Source organism: Chroicocephalus ridibundus, chromosome 8, assembly GCF_963924245.1.
Source record: "Chroicocephalus ridibundus chromosome 8, bChrRid1.1, whole genome shotgun sequence".
Taxonomy (NCBI): domain Eukaryota; kingdom Metazoa; phylum Chordata; class Aves; order Charadriiformes; family Laridae; genus Chroicocephalus; species Chroicocephalus ridibundus.
In genome coordinates, this window is record NC_086291.1 from 49,355,602 (window position 1) to 49,374,370 (window position 18,769).

At 48.9% G+C, this 18,769-nt stretch overlaps 1 long non-coding RNA gene across 1 annotated transcript in view; it reads left to right on the forward strand.

Annotated features, from left to right (window-relative positions):
- Positions 1-18,769, forward strand: part of LOC134519901 (uncharacterized) — a 109,461-nt gene that overhangs the window by 63,006 nt on the left and 27,686 nt on the right. Inside the window, exon 4 of the long non-coding RNA XR_010072326.1 lies at positions 476-656. This is a non-coding gene — a long non-coding RNA (uncharacterized LOC134519901). The remainder of the gene's footprint in view (positions 1-475; positions 657-18,769) is intronic.

The following is an 18,769-nucleotide window of genomic DNA, read 5'->3' on the forward strand; positions in this document are numbered from 1 at the left end:
TTTTCCCATCACTGCCCTGCCTGTCAGAACTGGCAGGCAGCAGGCTGTCTGCCAGGCCTTGGTGGGGGAAGTCAAACCCAGCAGCCAGTGGGCTTGCTTAGTTCTGACGACTGCTTTCTTTAAATGATTATTTTATTACTGAGTACAACACTAACAATGGCTGATGAATCTCAAGCTTAATGAAGCACCATCTGTGATTCAGCTGTTGTAGAAAACAACACATAGAGAGCTCTTAACACTGGCTTTGGGTATAGTCTAGCCTGGGCACCTCTTCTGGGCTCTCCTGTCCTTGGTGTGGTGTCACGGAGGATGCCACAGAGGCTCCCAGCTCAGACCCGCTGTCCGCATGATCTGGGCATAGCCGGCAGCTTCCCGTGGGCTTGCACCAGGAGCAGCCACACAAAAGTGGGGATGGTGGAGGCAGCCAGGATCTGCTTTGATCTTTTGCTTTGCTTTATATCCCCCTTCTTCACAGGGAATCATTCAGAAGACTTTGATCTAGGATGACACTTCACTCCTACAAACCTGCCAGCAAGTCATGGCAGTCTCCCCCTGAGTCAAGCTCGTGCCGTGCTCCGCTGCTGCCTGTCTCCTCAGCATCCTGAGTAGCCTCGTCAGTGCCTGCCTGTGAGTCATGCTGTAAAGCACACACCAAGGTAAAGAAGGGTGGGTACTAGGTTCTCTCTCAAATGCTACATTACATTCCTCTGGCAGCAGAAAATAAGTGCTCGCTTACTTCATTAATTAAATGGGTGACTCCCACAGCCACTGTAATGAGAGGTATCTGTGCACAGGGGGTGAACAGGAGATCAATGGTCAGATTTTGTCTGTGTGTTGATGAAAGGGGGAGTTTTAAGGTGGTCTGACGCCTGTTAAAAAAACCCACGATAATCTCAAAGAGAGAAAAAGACACACAAGAGCTGTTTATGTGGGAGAATCTACAAAGAGCAATATGTTTCTCCTAGAGGGATTTTCCTGCACATGTAGTGAACGCTCCCAGCAACACTGGGACATATGATGCCCACCCGGATGTCTGGTGAGGATGCATCAGGTGCTTTCTGCAGAATATGTGTAATTTAAGGTTATTATATCCTTGCTCATGATCCACGTTCAAGGAGGATGGGTTGTAACTGATATGGCATTACAAATACTGCTCCAGAAATCCTGACTGCATGGGAGGCTCTGAACCAGACAGCTCCAAGCCATGTGCTCCTTGCAGGAATCCTGAGAATCACAGCACGTCTCTTTGCAGTGCCATGATTATGAAAATTCATGAGGTCGAGGTTATGGACTTTGAGGCCAGAAGAAGACACAGCAATTGCCTAGCCTGATACCTTGCATAGGCCTGGTGATAGGTCTTCCTGCAAAAATTGGAGTGCTTTATAGCCAAAGCGAAAAAATTGTCCAGTGTTGGAGCTGTCTCTGCCTTCCTGGGGAAACTCTTCCCATGATGAACTGCCTCTGCTATTGAACTGTTATTTTTCAGACTCTTGTCCTCGTGCATTCCAGGACTGTCCAGGTACTGCATGGGAGAAGGGGATATTCTCAGGTGTGCAGTTGTTGAGCTGCAGGGTGGACAGAGATCAGGGTGCTTGTTACAGAGCGTGTCTCATGTTGGTAGCCCCAAGAAGGAACTGCGGTTCTCAGGGGAGCACAGTGCAGGGTTTCCTCAAGTGTTTGCCTTGCAGTGCATTCTCAGTGTAAATTTCTACCCTGTCCCTGCACCTTGAGGATCAGAAAATATTGTTATGTGTAGCATGGAGAAAGACAGGTGAAGGAAGAGCCAAATGCATTTAGCAAGCCCATTCCTGGTGCCCGTCCAGTGTGACAGAAAGGGATGAGATGTCACAGATGAGGTGGGAAGTGAGATGTTAGACAGGAGGGAGCACTGTGGAAAAGCAGGCAAGAGCTATTTGGTTTTATTTTAAGACCTGCCACTATCTAGCTGTATTTCATCATCTTTCTAGGGAAGCACTGAGAGACCTCAGGGGCGGGAGGTTTTCTAAAAACATAGACAAAATTTCTGCTAAACATCAGCCTGTGCTTCCTCAGTGCTTTGGTGATGCCATGAAGGCGGTTGTTTCCCACGGCACACTGCATGAACAGAGGACCGAATGCTGCCTGTGCTGGGATCAGGTGCCAGATTTGCAGTCTCCTCCTTGTGTCTGCATATGATGTACACGTGTGCATTTCCGTGTTTGTAGCTCTTGCTTCGCCTTGGCTGTTGCCCTGGGCTGTGGTGAGCCTTCTTCCTCAGGGGGGAACTCTGCCTTCTGAGGATGTGGTGGCTTGAGATATTTCCATAGGAATTTTGCAAGTACTTCTCTTCACGGCTCCTTTCATTGTCATGCGGAAGAAGGAGGTGGTAGATGGCAGCGGTGATGGGAAGGCCTAAGGAGATAGGTTTGTTTGTTCCATCCCTCCAGCAGAAGGGGTACAAATCCTCCCTGTGGTATATGAAGTGAATGGCCTGAGGCTACAGGCAGCATGTTGTGTGGTGGACCAGGAGGGACTGAGCACTGAGCATCAGCTGCATTATACTCCAAGGCATAGGAGAATTGCCCCTAGCAGAGATGCTGCAGCCAGCAGAGGTGTGCAGGGCTCCCTGGGAGAGTGGTGCCCACAGGCATCGGCCTCCTGACGTGTGCTCAGGGCTGGCTCAGGAATTGGCTCAGCCGAGGGGTTCCTGCCTGGCTGGTGTGGCTGCTCTGAAGCCGTGCAGAAGTGGTGGTGATGCTACAACTCTCACTCATGTTTTGGCACAGCGTGTTTTAAAAATTACCTGTTTCTGTGGGGAATGACAGGTTGGCCCTTGGGGAATTCAGAGAGGTTTTATTCTGCTGTCAAGGATAGGGAAGTTAAAATAACCTTCTATGAAGTAAGTAAATAAACAAAGTTGATGAATCTCTATTCCCTTTTTGCTCCTTGCCGCCTCAGCTCTCCCTCCTTTTTGTCTACATTTCTCTTTTTCTCTTTTTCTTTCCACCTCATTTCCGCTGAAAGGTTTTCAACTTGTGAGTCAGGTTTCCCGGTGTGGGTTCACCAGCAGAGTCTGCCGTAGCGGGTGTCGGGAAGGTCAGTGTGAAAGCTGCAGTTCTCCCTCAGCTTCTTGCTTGAAGGAGCAGAGCACAACCCGGGGAAGACGAACCCTTCTCAGAGGAAAATCTGAGTGTGTTGGGGGCCCATTCATTTGTCCCTGGGAGCTCAACTTGAGAACAAGGCAGCGAATGGATGTTTCCTGATGCTGCCTGCCACCGGCCAGGACGGGCCTCAGGTTTCTTCTCTCTTGCGTGTGGCTCATTCTGTGGCAGGTTGCTGAGCTTGGTGTGCCCCTACATGGGGAGGGACCTCTTCGTGGACAGGAGGAAGGGTGGGTTCTTACTTCTGCTCTGACCTGGCAGCCTGCAATGCCCAGTGTTGGCCTCCGCAGCCCTGTCCTGGGAAAGCCCCAGCCTGCCTGCCTGCTCTTGCGTGGACCTCTGCTGCTCTGAGATAAGAGAAGTGTCACACCAGCAACAAAAAGCTGAAACAGCCACATCTTCTCTGAGATTTTTTTTCCTGAACATGAGGTCTTTTTGCTTCCACACTCGCGGGTGCATTCCAAAGCGGCTGCCTTGGGCTTGCTGCCACATCTGCCAGCTTGCAGGGCTCCTCCATGACTCTGTCCATCCTCTGTCTACACTTTGTTTCCTCTACAGCCACCGTCTCTCTTAGTACGTAGTTCTGGGTCAGTCAGTTGGGTTCTTGGGCTCAGCTCCATAATGATACTCAGCTCATCTCAGCTCCCACCACCTGGGCACCAGCCGGAAAGCACTGGTGTATGTGGTCATTTTTAGATGCTTAAAAGAGAGGTGGGCTCTTCTGTTAGCCCTAATTAAGGTGCCGTTCCCTCGAGTCAACTGTCCTGTGAAGCAAGGGACCTGGAAGTAAAAGAGAAAGTGTGAGGAAAGGAACTCCGCTAGGTTTCGTTCAAGAGAGAAATAGTTTTCCTTACCCCAACTTTTTTTCAAGCAGTAAAAGCCACACAACTGAATAGCAAAGGTAGATCTGCTCTGGGCATTTGCATGTGGAAGTCTAGAAAACACATTTCTTTAGATCTGTTCTTATTGGAGGTTTCTGGTTAGGGAGGAAACCTCTAAGTGCTGCCTACTTTAAAGCTGCAGGGGCCCTGGGCTCCTCTTACCTGCACATGGTATGGTCTTCTGTTGTGCCCTTTCCTTCTTCACCCCCAGCGATTGCTCAGGTTGTTTGGCCACTGGGACCCACTCTGCCCTGACTGAGCTCAGCTCAGCCGCAGCTCCGTAGGGCATGCATGGGAATCAGCTTTGCAGAGGGCTGGGCTGGTTGGAGCGTTCCCGGCTGGTGGGGAACTGAATGAATGCTCCATACGCCGGCTCCTGAAGAGCTGCGTGGTGCTTTCCGTAAAAACCTGTGGGTGCAGAGGCTGCCGGCAGGTGCATCTTTCGTGAGCACAGCTGAGCTGGAAGCAAGCAACACGCCCAGAGCTGAGACAGTAAATGTGTCCCACTTCCTGGTAGCCAAGTCCTTTCCCTGCCTGGACTGCTGCTCAGCTTACAGCTTCCAGGGTCCCCGTGGCATCAGGAGCAGCACAGGGCAGGAGCAGTCTGTATTCCAGCGCCGGCCACCCCTGGCACATACGGTGCCTGAGCAGAGGGCAGCTGGAGCAGTTTCGGAGGGGCTGCGATGGGGCATCTGCTTCCCTGCCAACATGGAGCTGTCTAAGCCAGCAGCTTTTAATGGGCTCTATTCCTGCTCCAGAGCAGTACTTTGATTACAGGATGAACATAAAGTCACAGAATCACTGTCAAAACCTAAAGTAAAGAATTTGGCTCATAAAAAATGTGTCACCCGAACAAACAGAAGAAGAGTTATGACTTGCCATTCTCCCTTCCTGGAGCCAAGGGGAGAGTATGCCACTATAGCACACGCCTGAGGAGCCGATAGTGGCCAAAGCGGAGCATTTCACTGCCCCTGGAGAGGCCCTTTCAGAGTTATTAGTCATAAGTTTCTATTTAATATACTGATTAGGGACAAGACTTGTAGACAGCCACTGACTGTGCATGTGAATTGACTTAAGCATTATTATGTACGACCATCGTCAGCTCTGCTACCCAGGAAGATTGATACACAGAATGAATCTTCTCAAGCTGTTTCTGAAAAGATTCACGACACTGCAGTGAAAGTGGCTTCCAATGGGAACCTCTGTGTACTGATGTCAGCATATATTTTATTCCCCTTGACTACAAGGGCTGGTTAGGTTATGAGCCTCCCACTGAAATAGACTGCATACAATTGCCAGATAATTGGTTCTTTCCCTTGTAGGCTGATGAAGTTATGATTCACCCCTGACTCCCCCAAGAGCAGCAGTCACAGCACCATGGGTTGCTTATCTCTCATCCAGCTGCGCTCGCTTGCTTTCCTTTCCACCTGGCATGGCAGAAGGGAAGCCCCAAGAACTGAGGGCAGGGAGCAGCTGCCGAGCATGGTTTTAACCCTGGGCTTCCTGCGTGAGCAAGCAGTGGGACTGCGGGACTGCATGGGTTCATAGGATGCTGGTCCAGGCAAGCAGGCTGGGGATGATGTAGCAGATTCAGCTGCAGAGTGATACTGGAAACAGGCTTCTCTGAGCATCGGTCCTTGGCTCGTGCTGCAGCCCAGCTGTCCTGCCTTTGTCCCCGGCACAACATGGTAATTTTCTGCTGTGTCATGTCACAGCTGGTGCTGCTCAGGGCAGAGGACACGTGGATGCCTTCAAGTCTTATGCTGATTGTATCCAGCTGTGGTGAAGGCACAAGAGGCCTTGGGAAAGAGTGTGTCTCTGTCCCTTGCTCTGCTCCCTGTCTGATTTGATCTTTCCAAGGGGCTATGGCTGATCCTGAAAATCTCCCTGACTCCCAGCCAAGCAGACACACAGAGAAGCACAGGATGCCTATCTTCTTCCTTTGGCCTTATCCTTCTTTGAACACTGACCCTCACCCCAACACAGCTGCTTTCTCCTCTGATAGACCTACTTGATTCTGCAAGTGTGGCTCTCCTCTGCGCTGGCATTTTACAGTGGGACTGCTGCTTGGAGCCATCCTACTTCTTGCTCCTCCACTCCTTTTTGCAGGCTTGTACAGCGTCTTCACCATGTGTGAGTGGAGTCTGGGGCTGAAATGGGGTAGGGTGGTGGGGATGATGCTGCTGGGAAGACTGTGCATGACACGGAGCAGAGCCTTCTGAAAGCTGCCACCCTGCGCTGCTGTTTTACAATGTCAGCACCAGTTTTGTCATCTGATTGCACTTGCTGGTTAAAATGTCCTCTTAGGCCTTCCTCTAGAAACAAAGCTTCCTCTAAAATCTACTTGCTTATCCTGCGTCCTGAGTGCTTTTCCCTGCTGCGGGGAGCACAATGCTGAGATGCTTGGAGGTCTGTGGCACTAGTACCAGCCAGAGCTGCAGCCAGCCACACTCTGTTGCCTTTCTCTTTTTTCAGTCTCTTGTTCTAAGTAGGATAGCACGGCAAATCAGGATTCCTTGTCCCAGCTCCCCCAGCCTCACTTGCTCCCTTCTGCAGAGTTCCCATGCCCTAGTTCCCCAGGGATGGATGTGGATGCAGTTATTGGAAGAGTCGGGGCACCTGGATGCTTGTCCGCCTGGCTTGCGTGCTCGTCTGAGAGCAACACTGCTGTCACTTGTGGGACAGAGTCAAGATGCAAATGAATACTTATTATTCTTCAGAATAAGTCCATGGCTTGCAAGTACAAGCATGGGTAAATGTTTCATGAACATTTCAGGGGTTTGATTTTTTTTTTCCTCCCAGACACATGAAGTCTTCTCCTAAATGCAAATTTTAAAACCAGTTATTAATTGGTGTTAAAATGCCAATGCAAACTCCATCAGAATTCCAATTACCACTGACCATGGGCAGTGTTTGCTGTGTCAGTCAGAATAAATTTCTTTTCAGGTAAACAGAAATAGCTTGCTGAATGCCTGATTTTTGTCCATTTGAGAAGCCTTATTTAAATCAGCTTTTCAGAAATCTTTCTTCTATTACAGCAACTTGAGAGAATCCATCTTTAATAGCTTATAATGAAAATTTAAATGTTATGTATATTAAGCAGCCTGCTAGCTCTGTACTTACCTTGCGTACTGGCCTGAGCTTCTCTGTTAGATACAAAGCAGGCAAAGGGAATGAAGTCCCAGGAGATCCATGTGAATGAAACCACCTTAAATTGTAGCACTGCTGCTGTGACTTCTCTCATGGCACCCTGGCAGGTGCTCTTTTAGTGCAGTGATCACCACCTGGGAGCCCCCATCAAGGCTGGCAAGTCCCTCCCAGGGTTCCCAGCAGCTCAAGGTGCATGGGCTGTAAATAGCCATATTCTGGCCATCATGTCTCCTAATCTACACAATCCCCCTTGTCCCTGGTCTTCGGCAATTCACCCTGGACCTGCAGCCCTCCCTGCAAGTTCTGCGTGATGGGGGGGCAGCCTGCGTTGGTTTCACCTGCGGCCTGTGAGCCCTTCAGGGGAGCATGGAAGAAACTAATGCTTTTAATGGTTTCCATTTTTCTAACCGATTAATTTGCAAGACACATCGACACGAAGCTGAATTAATCACAGAACAGGAATATTAAAAAGGCGACTCTGACAAGGGAAGGATTTCCATCTTTGACCCATGACAGCTTCGCTGGTGGCATGGCATGCTGGACACACAGCTCTTCCTGCAAAGCTGGGAGCGTTTCATGTGCATCTGAGGAGATTTTTGATCATTTTTATGTCAGTTATGACACATGGTTCCTTCAGACTAAGGCCAGTGTAGAGAAGGGCTGCTGCTCCACTGTCCGGAGATGTGCCCAGACCTGCCCTTGGCGCCGTGTGCTCAGGGTGCCGTGCTCAGGCTGGGCTTCCTGGGGCAAGCAGCCTGTGGGCAGTGCCTCCAGCAGCCCCTCGTCTCCCTTCCCTGAACCTCAAGTGTTTGAGCAGCTGCCTGCTTCTCCTGAGCTCTCAAGGTCTGCTGACTTACCATGGCTGTGTTGCCTGTGGAGGTCCTCAGCTTCACAATGGGATACTTCCAGTGTTCCCAGAGGACTGATTTTGGAAGATCCAAGCTGCCAGGACAGGATGGCACAGCGTGATGATGCAGCTGGCTGGCCCCCCAGTCCATAACCTGCAGAGAGGGGCCAGTCCTCCTGGACATGCTTTGGGAGGAAGGGGCATGCGTGCTGCCAGTCTTCAGGCAGAAAGGTGAGAAAAGGACTATTAAAAACATTTTCCCATTGAATGGAGATATAAAACACTGTCTAGGTGTTTATGGAGCAGATTAGGTGCTTGGTTTAGCAGTTTATAGGGGTCAAGCTTGTGGTGCTCAGGGACCTGTCCCCACCCCGTACTTTTTTCAAGGGCATTCCTGTGCAACCTGCTCTAGGTGACCCTGCTCTGGTAGGTGGTTGGACTAGATGATCTCCAGAGATCCCTTCCAATCCTACCATTCTGTGATTCTGTGAGAGAGGTGTCCTTCATCATGGAAAACCCTGCTCACAAAGAAGCAGCGATGGTGCAGCACCTCATGTGCAGCAGCTGGTTGGGATGACCCCGTCTGCAGCAGGACAATCTGAGACACATGAGAAGGTGATTCAGTGATCCAGGCTGGTGCAGACCATCTGAGAATGGGATAACATCTGAACTGCAAAACACGTACCCTGCTTCCTTGGCTGGCTATCCATCTCCTGCGGTGTCAGTCTGAGGGGCGATGCATGGTGAGGGTTACCCCAACAAAGCCAGTTCATCCAGCAATGGATAAATACATGCAGCAGAGACTTCATCCAGCAGTTTGTGTACGTAGTTCTCCTCGTGGAAGTGGCAGCTCAGAGCAATGTGAAGTGGAGCGTTATCCACTACTAACAAACACAGAGCAAGGCACACTGGTATGAACAATCTGAATTATTCATGTGTCTTACAGGTTCTGAATTGAGTGCAGCATTGTTGCAGGCAAGCCAAGGAAACTCTCTTCAATGCGTACCAGTAGTCAAAATACAAAACATTATGTAAGAATTCACAGGAAATGTGATAAGAAACAGTATTTGGTGCATCCCACCTTCATGTAAATGTCTCCTCCACTCTTGCTTTGCATACTGTCTGAGTCCTTGATCATTTCCCTCTCCAAAAGGCACTGCAGGTAGAGTGAAGAGGGAGAGATGAACGTTGAAATTGATGCAAGATAAATGTGTTTTGGCTGACATGGGCAGGGACAAGTATAAAAGGGGGCATGAGAGAAGAGACAAGTGTCCCTGTTCAGAGGATATAATGTCCTACCATCACAATACCACACGATATAGATGCTGTATTAGGCAGGCTTTTCCTAGATACACTGTCTGAAGAGAAATTGGCCTCTGAAAGGCACTAGTTACTTCTAAGCAATGAAATCTGCCCTAGGAACATAAAGCTTTTGCAAACTGCTGTCCAAACATAGTCCCATCCATCAGGATGTGCAGCCAGTTTATCTGATGCTCTTCATTCTTCTCCTCTGCTATCAAACTGAAAACTTCTCATAGCCAGGGGGAAATGCAGCAACACCTTCTCTACATAGAGTCCATGATTCCTCCAAGAAAACCGGAGCAAATTGAATATCCTGTTCAAGACCAGACTTGTAGAAGGTTGTTGCCATTTACTTTGTCACAGCAAGATGCCTCATTTTCAGTATTATCAATCATTTTTATGACATCACCAGCAAAATATTGCACTCATTTACTCGTTTTTCACCATCTTGCATGATGAACACAGGAAATCCCTTTCAGGTAGGCTGAGTCCTAGAGTCCTAATCTCAGTCTGCTTCCCAGTGAGTGTACCAAGCACATCTTGATTAAAAAGGGGAACCTCACTGTTTTCCTTTCCACCTGAGGATGCTGTTTGGTAGTAGATACTGTCACAGCAGTGCTTTGTGGGTTTGCATGTTTCCCTGCCCGTGGCAGGGGGGTTGGAACTAGGTGATCTTTAAGGTCCCTTCCAGCCCGAACCATTATATGGTTCTGTGTTCAGAGAGTGTATGTGTGCTTTCAACAGCTAGTGAAAGATGTAAAGTTACCTCTATTGCAGTACAAGATGTGTCTTGCTAGAAGCAATTGTGTACATGGAGCCTCTTCAGGAAAATTCTGCAGAAGGTTTGGAGTTCATTTCTATGGCATGCCCTTTTTTTAATAGAAAAACAGTGGTTTTTTGTGGACAGATTCCATTTTTTAATAATTGTGCATATGTGCCTGTGTGACAGTGCCATAAAGAAGCACAGTTAGGAAACAATTAGTTTGTGAGTTATTGTAACGTGGATGCTCCCAGCATACAGAGTTGTCCTGTCAGTATGGATGAGGGTTAAACAGGATTTCGGTATTGCTGTGTGTTCTCACACCCAAGGGTTGCGCCGTGCTACCTGGGGGAGGACTGTTGAGCAGGTGGAGGAACAGAAAGGACGAATTTCCAGGAGTGTGCACCCTGTGGTGTCCAAACCAATGTCCAGAGGCAGGACTTGGGCTCCTCTGGTCTGCTGATCCTTGTGAAGACAGTTTTGAGAGTGAGAAGAGGCCTTGTCCATTTAGAAATGGGTGTAGGTGAGCATGTAATGAGAGGCTGCTCAGTGCCCAGTTAACCAGAGAGTGGAGGCTCAGGGAGGTCAATGCAGAGAGGAGAGAGCTCCAGTCTCCTTTGAGTGTGCCAGGTTTCCAGACCTCAAATAAAGGTCTCTTTCAAGGAGGGGGAGAAGGGAGCAGGGAGAGATATTCCTCAGTGGACGTTTGGAAAGCTTTGACTGCTCTGTTGTTGGCATTTAATTAATACACATTCTGTAATCCTTCAAGAGAGAGGTTTCTTCTCCTGCAATCCTGTCAAAATAGAGTCTTTTAAATAAATCAAGAATTAATAATATTCCTTAATATTAAAGGTCACCAAGAAAGTACAACTGAATGCTCTGAACAGCAAATTCCCCCAGGAGACTTGGAACAAGGGATTGTAAAAGAACTAGAAGAATAGAAAACTGGTGCTAACTGGTGCAAGAGAGATCCTTGGTTCACTGTGGGGTTGCTGGGAATGTGGAAATGGGAGCTCAAGCCCCATCCCTAGTGGATCTCTGTTCCCATGAAGTTCTGAGCGGCAGAGGCCATGTCTCCTCAAGGGTTGCCTGCGTGTGGTTTCCCAGGCTTGGCTTCCCTCCCCTGGCTCTGCTCACAGTCCTGTTACAGGATGGTGTGGGCCGGACCCTCCGCAGCTCTTTTTTTTTCCACGCCTACCTCTTTCCGTTTTGATGACCCATTGACATCCCATGCCAGGAGGGAAGTCCAGTAGCTTGAAGTCAGCCCTGCCAGGGCTCAGCCTTGCGGAGAAGCCGGTGTTTCTGGGCAGGACAGCATGTGCTGTAAGTCTGTGCAGGAGTGGGGAGAGGGTCTGCCCTGCGGTCCCGTGGTGCTGCCCGAGCAGGAGACCGAGGAGGCAGGCCGGTGGGGACGCTCCGTGCAATCTTGCCATTGCATGTGTAGAGCTCTGCATTTCTTGGGGAAGGGAGAGAAAAAAACGGTGGTAAGATTTCTCTCAGGATTGCTGTAACAGGTTAAGTTATTTTATTAAATTACATCTAGCTGAGGATTTTCTGAGAGAGGAAAGGCAAGTAGGAGGCTGGGTCTCTGAAAGGCTTGTTCGTCTTGTTCATCTGTTCATAATCCCCTTAGTACTTAGTGCATGTTTCCTGCACTGCGTTTGACAGAAAGTATCAAAAATGATCACAACTTGCTTTGCTGGAGCATTTATCATTTATCCATCTAGAAACACCAGTAAGCCCTACATTGTTCCCACAGTCTCCCTTCCCTGTGGTCATACAGAGAATCGCTTGACCTCTGTGTCCTGTAACTCGACAATGAGTACAATGCAGTCACCTGTATTTTGCCAGCTGGAGATATCTGTTGTCATGAACTCAGGGTTATGCAAGTGCTCCCTAGGGGGGATCGCTGGAAAACAGAGATTTATTTATGTGGCAATAATTGAGAAGCTCATTTTATTCCAGTAAGGATCTTTCAACCACAATCAATTTCACATGGCATCATAAATAATGGAGGTCAGCAGAGCACTGTGAGTGCTTCAGCAAGCTCTGTTGACAATGTTAAAATGCAATAAACAGCAGCGAGATGCAGCTCTGCATGAGTGGGTGTACATTAATACTTGTTTAGAGAGTGTTTGATTGGCAGGCCTAGTTCTTTTAGTATCTTTCTGATGGAAAATGCTTCATATTTCTGTAGTTGGGCTATTGGGGTGGCTTGTCTAATTTCCTGGGCACCCTGTGGCAGCAGGACAGTCCGGCTCTGCTGTCAGTGCAGGGGGAGAGGCAGCGGCTGCTGCCACCCACGCTGTGCGGCTGGGGATGGGCCCTCACTTCCCCAGGGCGCTAATGCTTCATACCTGCGCGAGTCTTTTTTTAAACCTGGGTGCTTTACCTTGGTCAGTGGGCATTCTGGAAGAGGTCAACCCTGAGGCAGCAGTAAAGCCCACAGAAATTAAGAGAAGTATAGCGAATCACAATTCCCAAACTTCATCCCAGCTGCCCCTCAGCATGGTCTTTGCTGGCCAGGCGTCGCTCAGTCACTTTTAGAAAAGTGAATTTCATTTCCAGTTTTCCTACCTTTTTCTTCCAGGTGTGAAATCTAATTAGACATTATTTGAATATCTGATGTGTTGTCCCTGTACGGGGCCTTATGGGCTGTGATCAAGTCGCCTCTTAAATTTCCCTCTGATGTGCTGAATCTGCGGAGCAACTTCAGTCTCTCACTGCACAACAGGTTTTGAAAATGTGAAATCATTCCTGCTGTTCACTGAACCCCTTTCAGTTTTAAATAACTGGAGAAGGCTCTGCCTCTGCTCCCCGGGGGCCTTCTGTATCCCTGTCCCAGCTGGCAGTATTTGTGGCTGCTGGAGGTGTCTCCCCAGGAGGCGGCAGGCACTGGAAATGCTGGGAGTGCAGAAGAGCCGCTCAGGAGTATCCCTGCTAAGGCCTCCTCCTTGTGCTGACGGTACGCAGTACTCCAGAATATAAAACATGGAAATAATTAAGTAGATTAATTAGCTAATGTTTGCACAGGACCTGGAAAATATAAAGCACTATATAATTGCTAAGTACAGTAGGTTAATTAGTTAGTGTTTACACAGTGCTGTGTAAATATAAAGGCAGCATGGCAGTGCTAAGTGTTATTATTAATTAAGTTTTCACTATTTGTAAGATTCATTATGGGCAACAACAATGCCAAGCATTTAGTTTCCCAGTTTTGCCGAATGCACCCTGCCTCGTGAGCTCCACACAAGCAAATGACATGTGGGTCCCACTGCAGGCTTCAGGGGACTGTGGTGGGGTGTGGTGCGACCGTGCCCATCTTCTCAGGATGCTACCGCAGACGGGACAGGCTGCAGACAGCGTGAGGGGGACAGTCATGACCACGGAGTGGGTCAGCAGGAGGGCTGGTGGTAGAGCTGAGGTTTGAAACTGCACATGTCCTGGATTTGCCTTGCGTCGCCGTCAGCAGGCAGGTGGGAGCTGGTCCCTCCACAGACCATCTCCTGCTCCGGCAATGCACAGCGTGGGACGGTGCCCAGCCTGCGCCGGGTGGTGAGGACCCCTGATACAGATGGCCTTGGGGCTCCTGTCCGCAGTTCAGACCTGGCTGCGCTATGGAGTCCGATCTGGCTGCTGCCTTTGGGAAGAGCTCCTGTTGCCTACGGAGGGGCAGCAGCCCTTGTCCGTGTCATGATTCTGTGACTTTCCAGGTCACAAAGCAAAGGTAACAAGCACAGTGGCAGTGCTGTGTGATACACAGGTATTTATCTTGCCGTTCGGTGTGAACAGCCTACTTAGAGCTTGGAGCAAACCACAGGAAACTGGTGACCTGAATGGAAGATCCCTGAACAATCTTAGCTGGAAATTCCAGGGGAACAAAAGTCTTTGCATTGTGTTCGTGCCTGCTACTGCTTCTTTGTTTCCTCCAGACTCATCTGGATGCTGCGAAGGCTGGTTCTCAGCATAGCTACGCGCTGGGATGAATGCATCCTGGTTTAGAGACTCAGAGGGGGTATGGTAGGGCTGGGGAGGGCACGGAGCAGGAGGATGGCTTGCCGCACAGTAGTCCCATTGCTGCGCTCATGTTTATTGCCTGGAAGACCACAAGAGCTCTTTCCTTCAGGCACCGGGAAACCCTGCTTTTGGCTTGCGTCCTAGGGTGGTTTGTGTATGCACTTGGGCTATTTGGGCATGGAAGACTTATGATTATTGCTTGATGCAGTCAACTGTGTATAAATGTAAACACACATTGCGCTGTCAGAGGGCCCAACATGAAAACAGTAATTGCTGTCTCATTTGTCTCTTTTAGCTGTGGCAGCTGTTAGGAAGGGCACATGTGGATCCTGCACTTGGGTATCATCGGGATGCAGTAGTTCCTGTGCAAATCTGCAGTATGTGAAACCCTTTAATACATGTGTTTCCTGTGGATCAATGTAAATAGCTTGAAAAGGCTGAAGCAACTCCAAGGAACTATGGTGACCTCTTTATTTGCATACTGCAATAAGAAATCCATAGCACCCCCGTGAATAATAAATACTGCAAAGAATTAAAAGCTGCCTTTCATCTTTCTAATTTTCTTTGCCCTGTCTTGTCTATAGAGCTCAAAACCAATTCAGCAGTTCCTTAGAATAACTTCTCCAGGTTCTTATTTTTTTTAAACAGCAAAGGAGGCAAATTAGTAGCCATCCGTTCATTAGAAAGCTGGTATTTTACTATTTCCATCTTCTACACGTGCCTGCTATTTCCTGCAGGATCCAAGGGGTTTTTTTAAAGCCTGGCAGGCTGGTGAGCTTGCCGCACAATCACTTCCAACAAGGACATTGCAACCTCAGTGTACTCCTACTCCGCAAAAGAGCAGAGAGATATGAAACTAACTCTGTATTTATTAGCAGATAGAAACTTCTCTGGTCTGTACATTTATTTGGGTAAATAATGAGAGCAGGATTTCCCATGCTTGTTCAACAAGTTAATTCAATTTGAATTCTGTCTCCCAGACATATGCTCCTGCACTGTTCATAACGCTCTGGGTCAGTAAGCAGAAGGCACTCTTCTTCCCAGGCTTATGAACTTGGGGGGGAGGTGATGACATGGTATTTGTCACTGCTAGAGACCTCCTCACAAACACTGCAAACCTGATGCTTTTCTGCATAAGCAACTGGGAGAGCGTGTGTTAATCACACCCAACTTTTCATGGGCTGAAGGAGATTCAGGGAAGGTGAGGCTTGGGGTGTCAAGCCAGCAGCCATGTAAGGGAACAGATTCAGAGGAAGAACATGAAGGCTGCGTCGTATCACCACTGACTGCTGTGTGAGTGTAAGAGCACAAAACCAAGGAAGAAGAATCTGGCCCTAAACGAACAGGAAACTTGGAGCCTCCCAAAGTTCACTGCCCACCCTGCTCCATTCCCAATTTGCTCTGATCATCATCTCCCTGTCTTGCATTGTGCTGGTCCTGATGTGGAGGACTACAGCTCTCTGCAGAGCAGGGCATGCAGAGACCCTGGGATGCCCTGCTCCAGCTCTGGAGGTAGGACCTTGATCTTCTGTTCTTCTGGAAGCCGTGTGCTGCCATTGCTCTGGCTGGCTCCCTCCCAGCCCAGGCCTCAGTCTGTATATGGAGGTATGCCAAAAGCCATTCTTGCTTTTAGTTACTGATGTTCTGGGTGGTAAATGTCAGAGGGAACAACGTTACTTTGCTGAGCACGTGAGGAACATTTAACACCCAGGCAATGCTGAGCAGACCTCTGCTGCAGGGACATCATCTGACCCCACACTGGTGCGTCCTTCCCAAGGAGGCAAGAAGCTGCCCTTGCAGGCTGTGCCAGCGCATGCAGCTTTGTTGGAGAAGGCGCAAGGACATGCTGTGTTTCTGCGAGATCGAAGTCCAACAGGGGCTGGCAGCTCTGGTAGCTAAGACATCCAGGCAGGCTGCTGATAATGACATTGCCTTTGACACTTACGTTACTGATTTCTTCATCTGTCATAGAGCAGCGCCTCTACCATCTGCTGTCACTTAACACTTGGAGATGGGCTTCCCAGTGCCTTTCCTCTACTTCTGTTCATCTCTTTTTTTTTGCATTTTGGTCTTTGCAGGCAGTAGAAATGTGTGAAGAGCTGGAGGCTTATGGGAAGGGAGTGGGAAGGGAGCACAGTCCTTCCCCAAATGACAGCCAGCACCTCACAGGTGGCATCAAGGGTGCTCCGATCTGCAGCCCATGCCCTGCCCTGCACCAGGGAGCTGTGCTGATGCCCCCATGGGCTCAAAACTGACAGGGTGCAGGGGCAGAGATCTGAGAGACTCTTACTCCATGTACTGAGAAAATAGGTCTTTCTTCAACTGCTCTTTTAGATGCTAGGAGGGCTGCTGCTTCTTGCAAGTATAGGCAGACGTCCTTGCCACATGGTGGTATGTGCTTGTTTATTGACTCTGTGCTTGCAGGACTGTGATGTTTTCTATCCACCAACACCTTTGTGAAGACAGGCTTTGTGAAACAGCCAGGAGGTGAAAGTACAGAGTTTGCCTATTAACTATATCCTTGCTTTATTCCAACAATTTCTTCCTCAGATTCAGTGGCAAAGATGTGCAGGATGTCTGAAGCAGCTGCAGTTAGTTCATCAGGAAGGCAAGAAGAGTGCCAGGCACGGGGACGCATGGAGCAGGCAGGCAGTCCAGTTGCAGCGGTGATGCTCTGTAATGCCTGGTTGCCAGGCAAGAGGGAATGGCTTTAAATAACATCTTTATTAGGGTACACTGCTTAGCATCAAAGAAATGTCAGGGCTGCTCTATTCTGAGTCCCTGCCTAAGGCACTAAACTACCCTGTCATTCAGCAGTCTGAGTACAAACCAGAAGAACCACTGGCAGAGTCCTGGAAAGATTTATTTTTCCACATTTAATTGCCCTTTTTGCTTTGTAAACATAAAGGTTGAAGCTTAAACTCTGACAGCTCCAGTAGCCTTTTTCTTATCTCCTTAAAAAAAATGACATTCAGCTTGTTAGATTTTCCTTGTACTGCAGTCCAAAATCTCACAAAATCTGCACAACTTTTTTTTAAAGATCATTGAAGCATTTCAGTACTCACTTTGGGAAAAAACCTTCATCTCACAAAAAGACAAAAGCTGGAGCCTGAAGAGCCAAGACCTTTCCCCATAGCAATGCAGGGTAAAAATGCTTGGCCAAAAGAGGCAGAGCAAGCAATCAGCATTCCACCTTTTCACTGGGAGCAGATTAAAGCATGCTTATCTGCTCCTATTATTGTTCCAGAAAGAAATGCAAAGACCAAAGACAGGAGCAAAAGAAAAAGACAAGCAAATGTTAAAAAGCAAAACTGGATGTATCATAGCAGCCTGAAAACTTCCTGAGCTTAGTTCCTTCTCTGAAATGGGCTCCCTGCACCTGGAAGAGGGTCCCTGGGGTGGTGGAGCTGCAGGCTGTGCTGCCCTGCAGATGGTGCGTTTCCTTCTCTGGAGCACTGTGACTATGGGAGCACTTGGGTCAGGGCTGTGAGCTGCTCCCTGTCTGCAGTTAGTCACGGTTAAAGACATGCATGTCCTGGATTGTTTCATAGAATCATAGAATTGTTATGGTTGCAAGAGACCTTTAAAATCACCAAGTCCAACCGTTAACCCAGCACTGCCAAGTTACCACTAAACCATGTCCCTCAGCACTACATCTACCCATCTTTTAAATACCTCCGGGGATGGTGACTCAACCACTTCACTTCCCTGGGCAGCCTGTTCCAATGCTTGACAACCCTTTCAGTGAAGAATTTTTTTCTAATATCCGGTCTAAATCTCCCCTGGCACAACTTGAGGACATTTCCTCTCATCCTATCGCCTGTTACTTGGGAGAAGAGACCAACCCCCACCTCTCTACACCCTCCTTTCAGGTAGTTGTAGAGAGCGAGAAGGTCTCCCCTCAGCCTCCTTTTCTCCAGGCTGAGCAACCCCAGCTCCCTCAGCTGCTCCTCATGAGACTTGTGCTCCAGACCCCTCACCAGCTTTGTTGCCCTTCTCTGGACCCGCTCCAGCACCTCAATGTCTTGTGGTTTTGGAACTACAGCTCTTGAAGAAAGTGCCTCAGTTTTTGAGGAGGGGCTGCTTGTTCCTCCATCTGACATGAAAACAGGGCTGCCACCTCGCCACCACCTTCTCTGTGGAGTGCCCTCCTGGCCTGGTCTCTACTTCCATCCACCTGCAGGAGATGGAGAGCGGAGACTGCCCTGCCTCTGGCTCCCAGACCGAACCCCCTGCTCCTGTGCAGACACTGTGCACGTCCTCGTCCACGTACCCAGCCTCGACTGTACTCAGCTACCTTTGGCTTACGGAGTTGTTTCGATTAAGCAACAAGTGACAGGGCAATCAATATTGTCTTGTATTTCAGACCTTAAGCACACATGCAGTCTGCAGGAGCAGCAGCTCTAACAGGCCGTGGGTCTGGTCCAGATGAAGAGGGTTTTTTCCTGCCTGTCCTCCCTGGTGCTCTTTCCCATTTGCCATGGGTTCATGCAGGATGTTCTGTGATCCTGGAGTAGCCCTTCTTCTTAATCAAATGCAACGTGCTTTCTGTTTCTGTAAGGACGGGCTGTGTCAGACTGTGCCTAAAAGTAGGTCTTGATTTCCATGTTAGTGACTCCGTAATAATCTTACAATAGCCAAGACCAGTGCAGGAGATTCGTAAGTTTGCAGG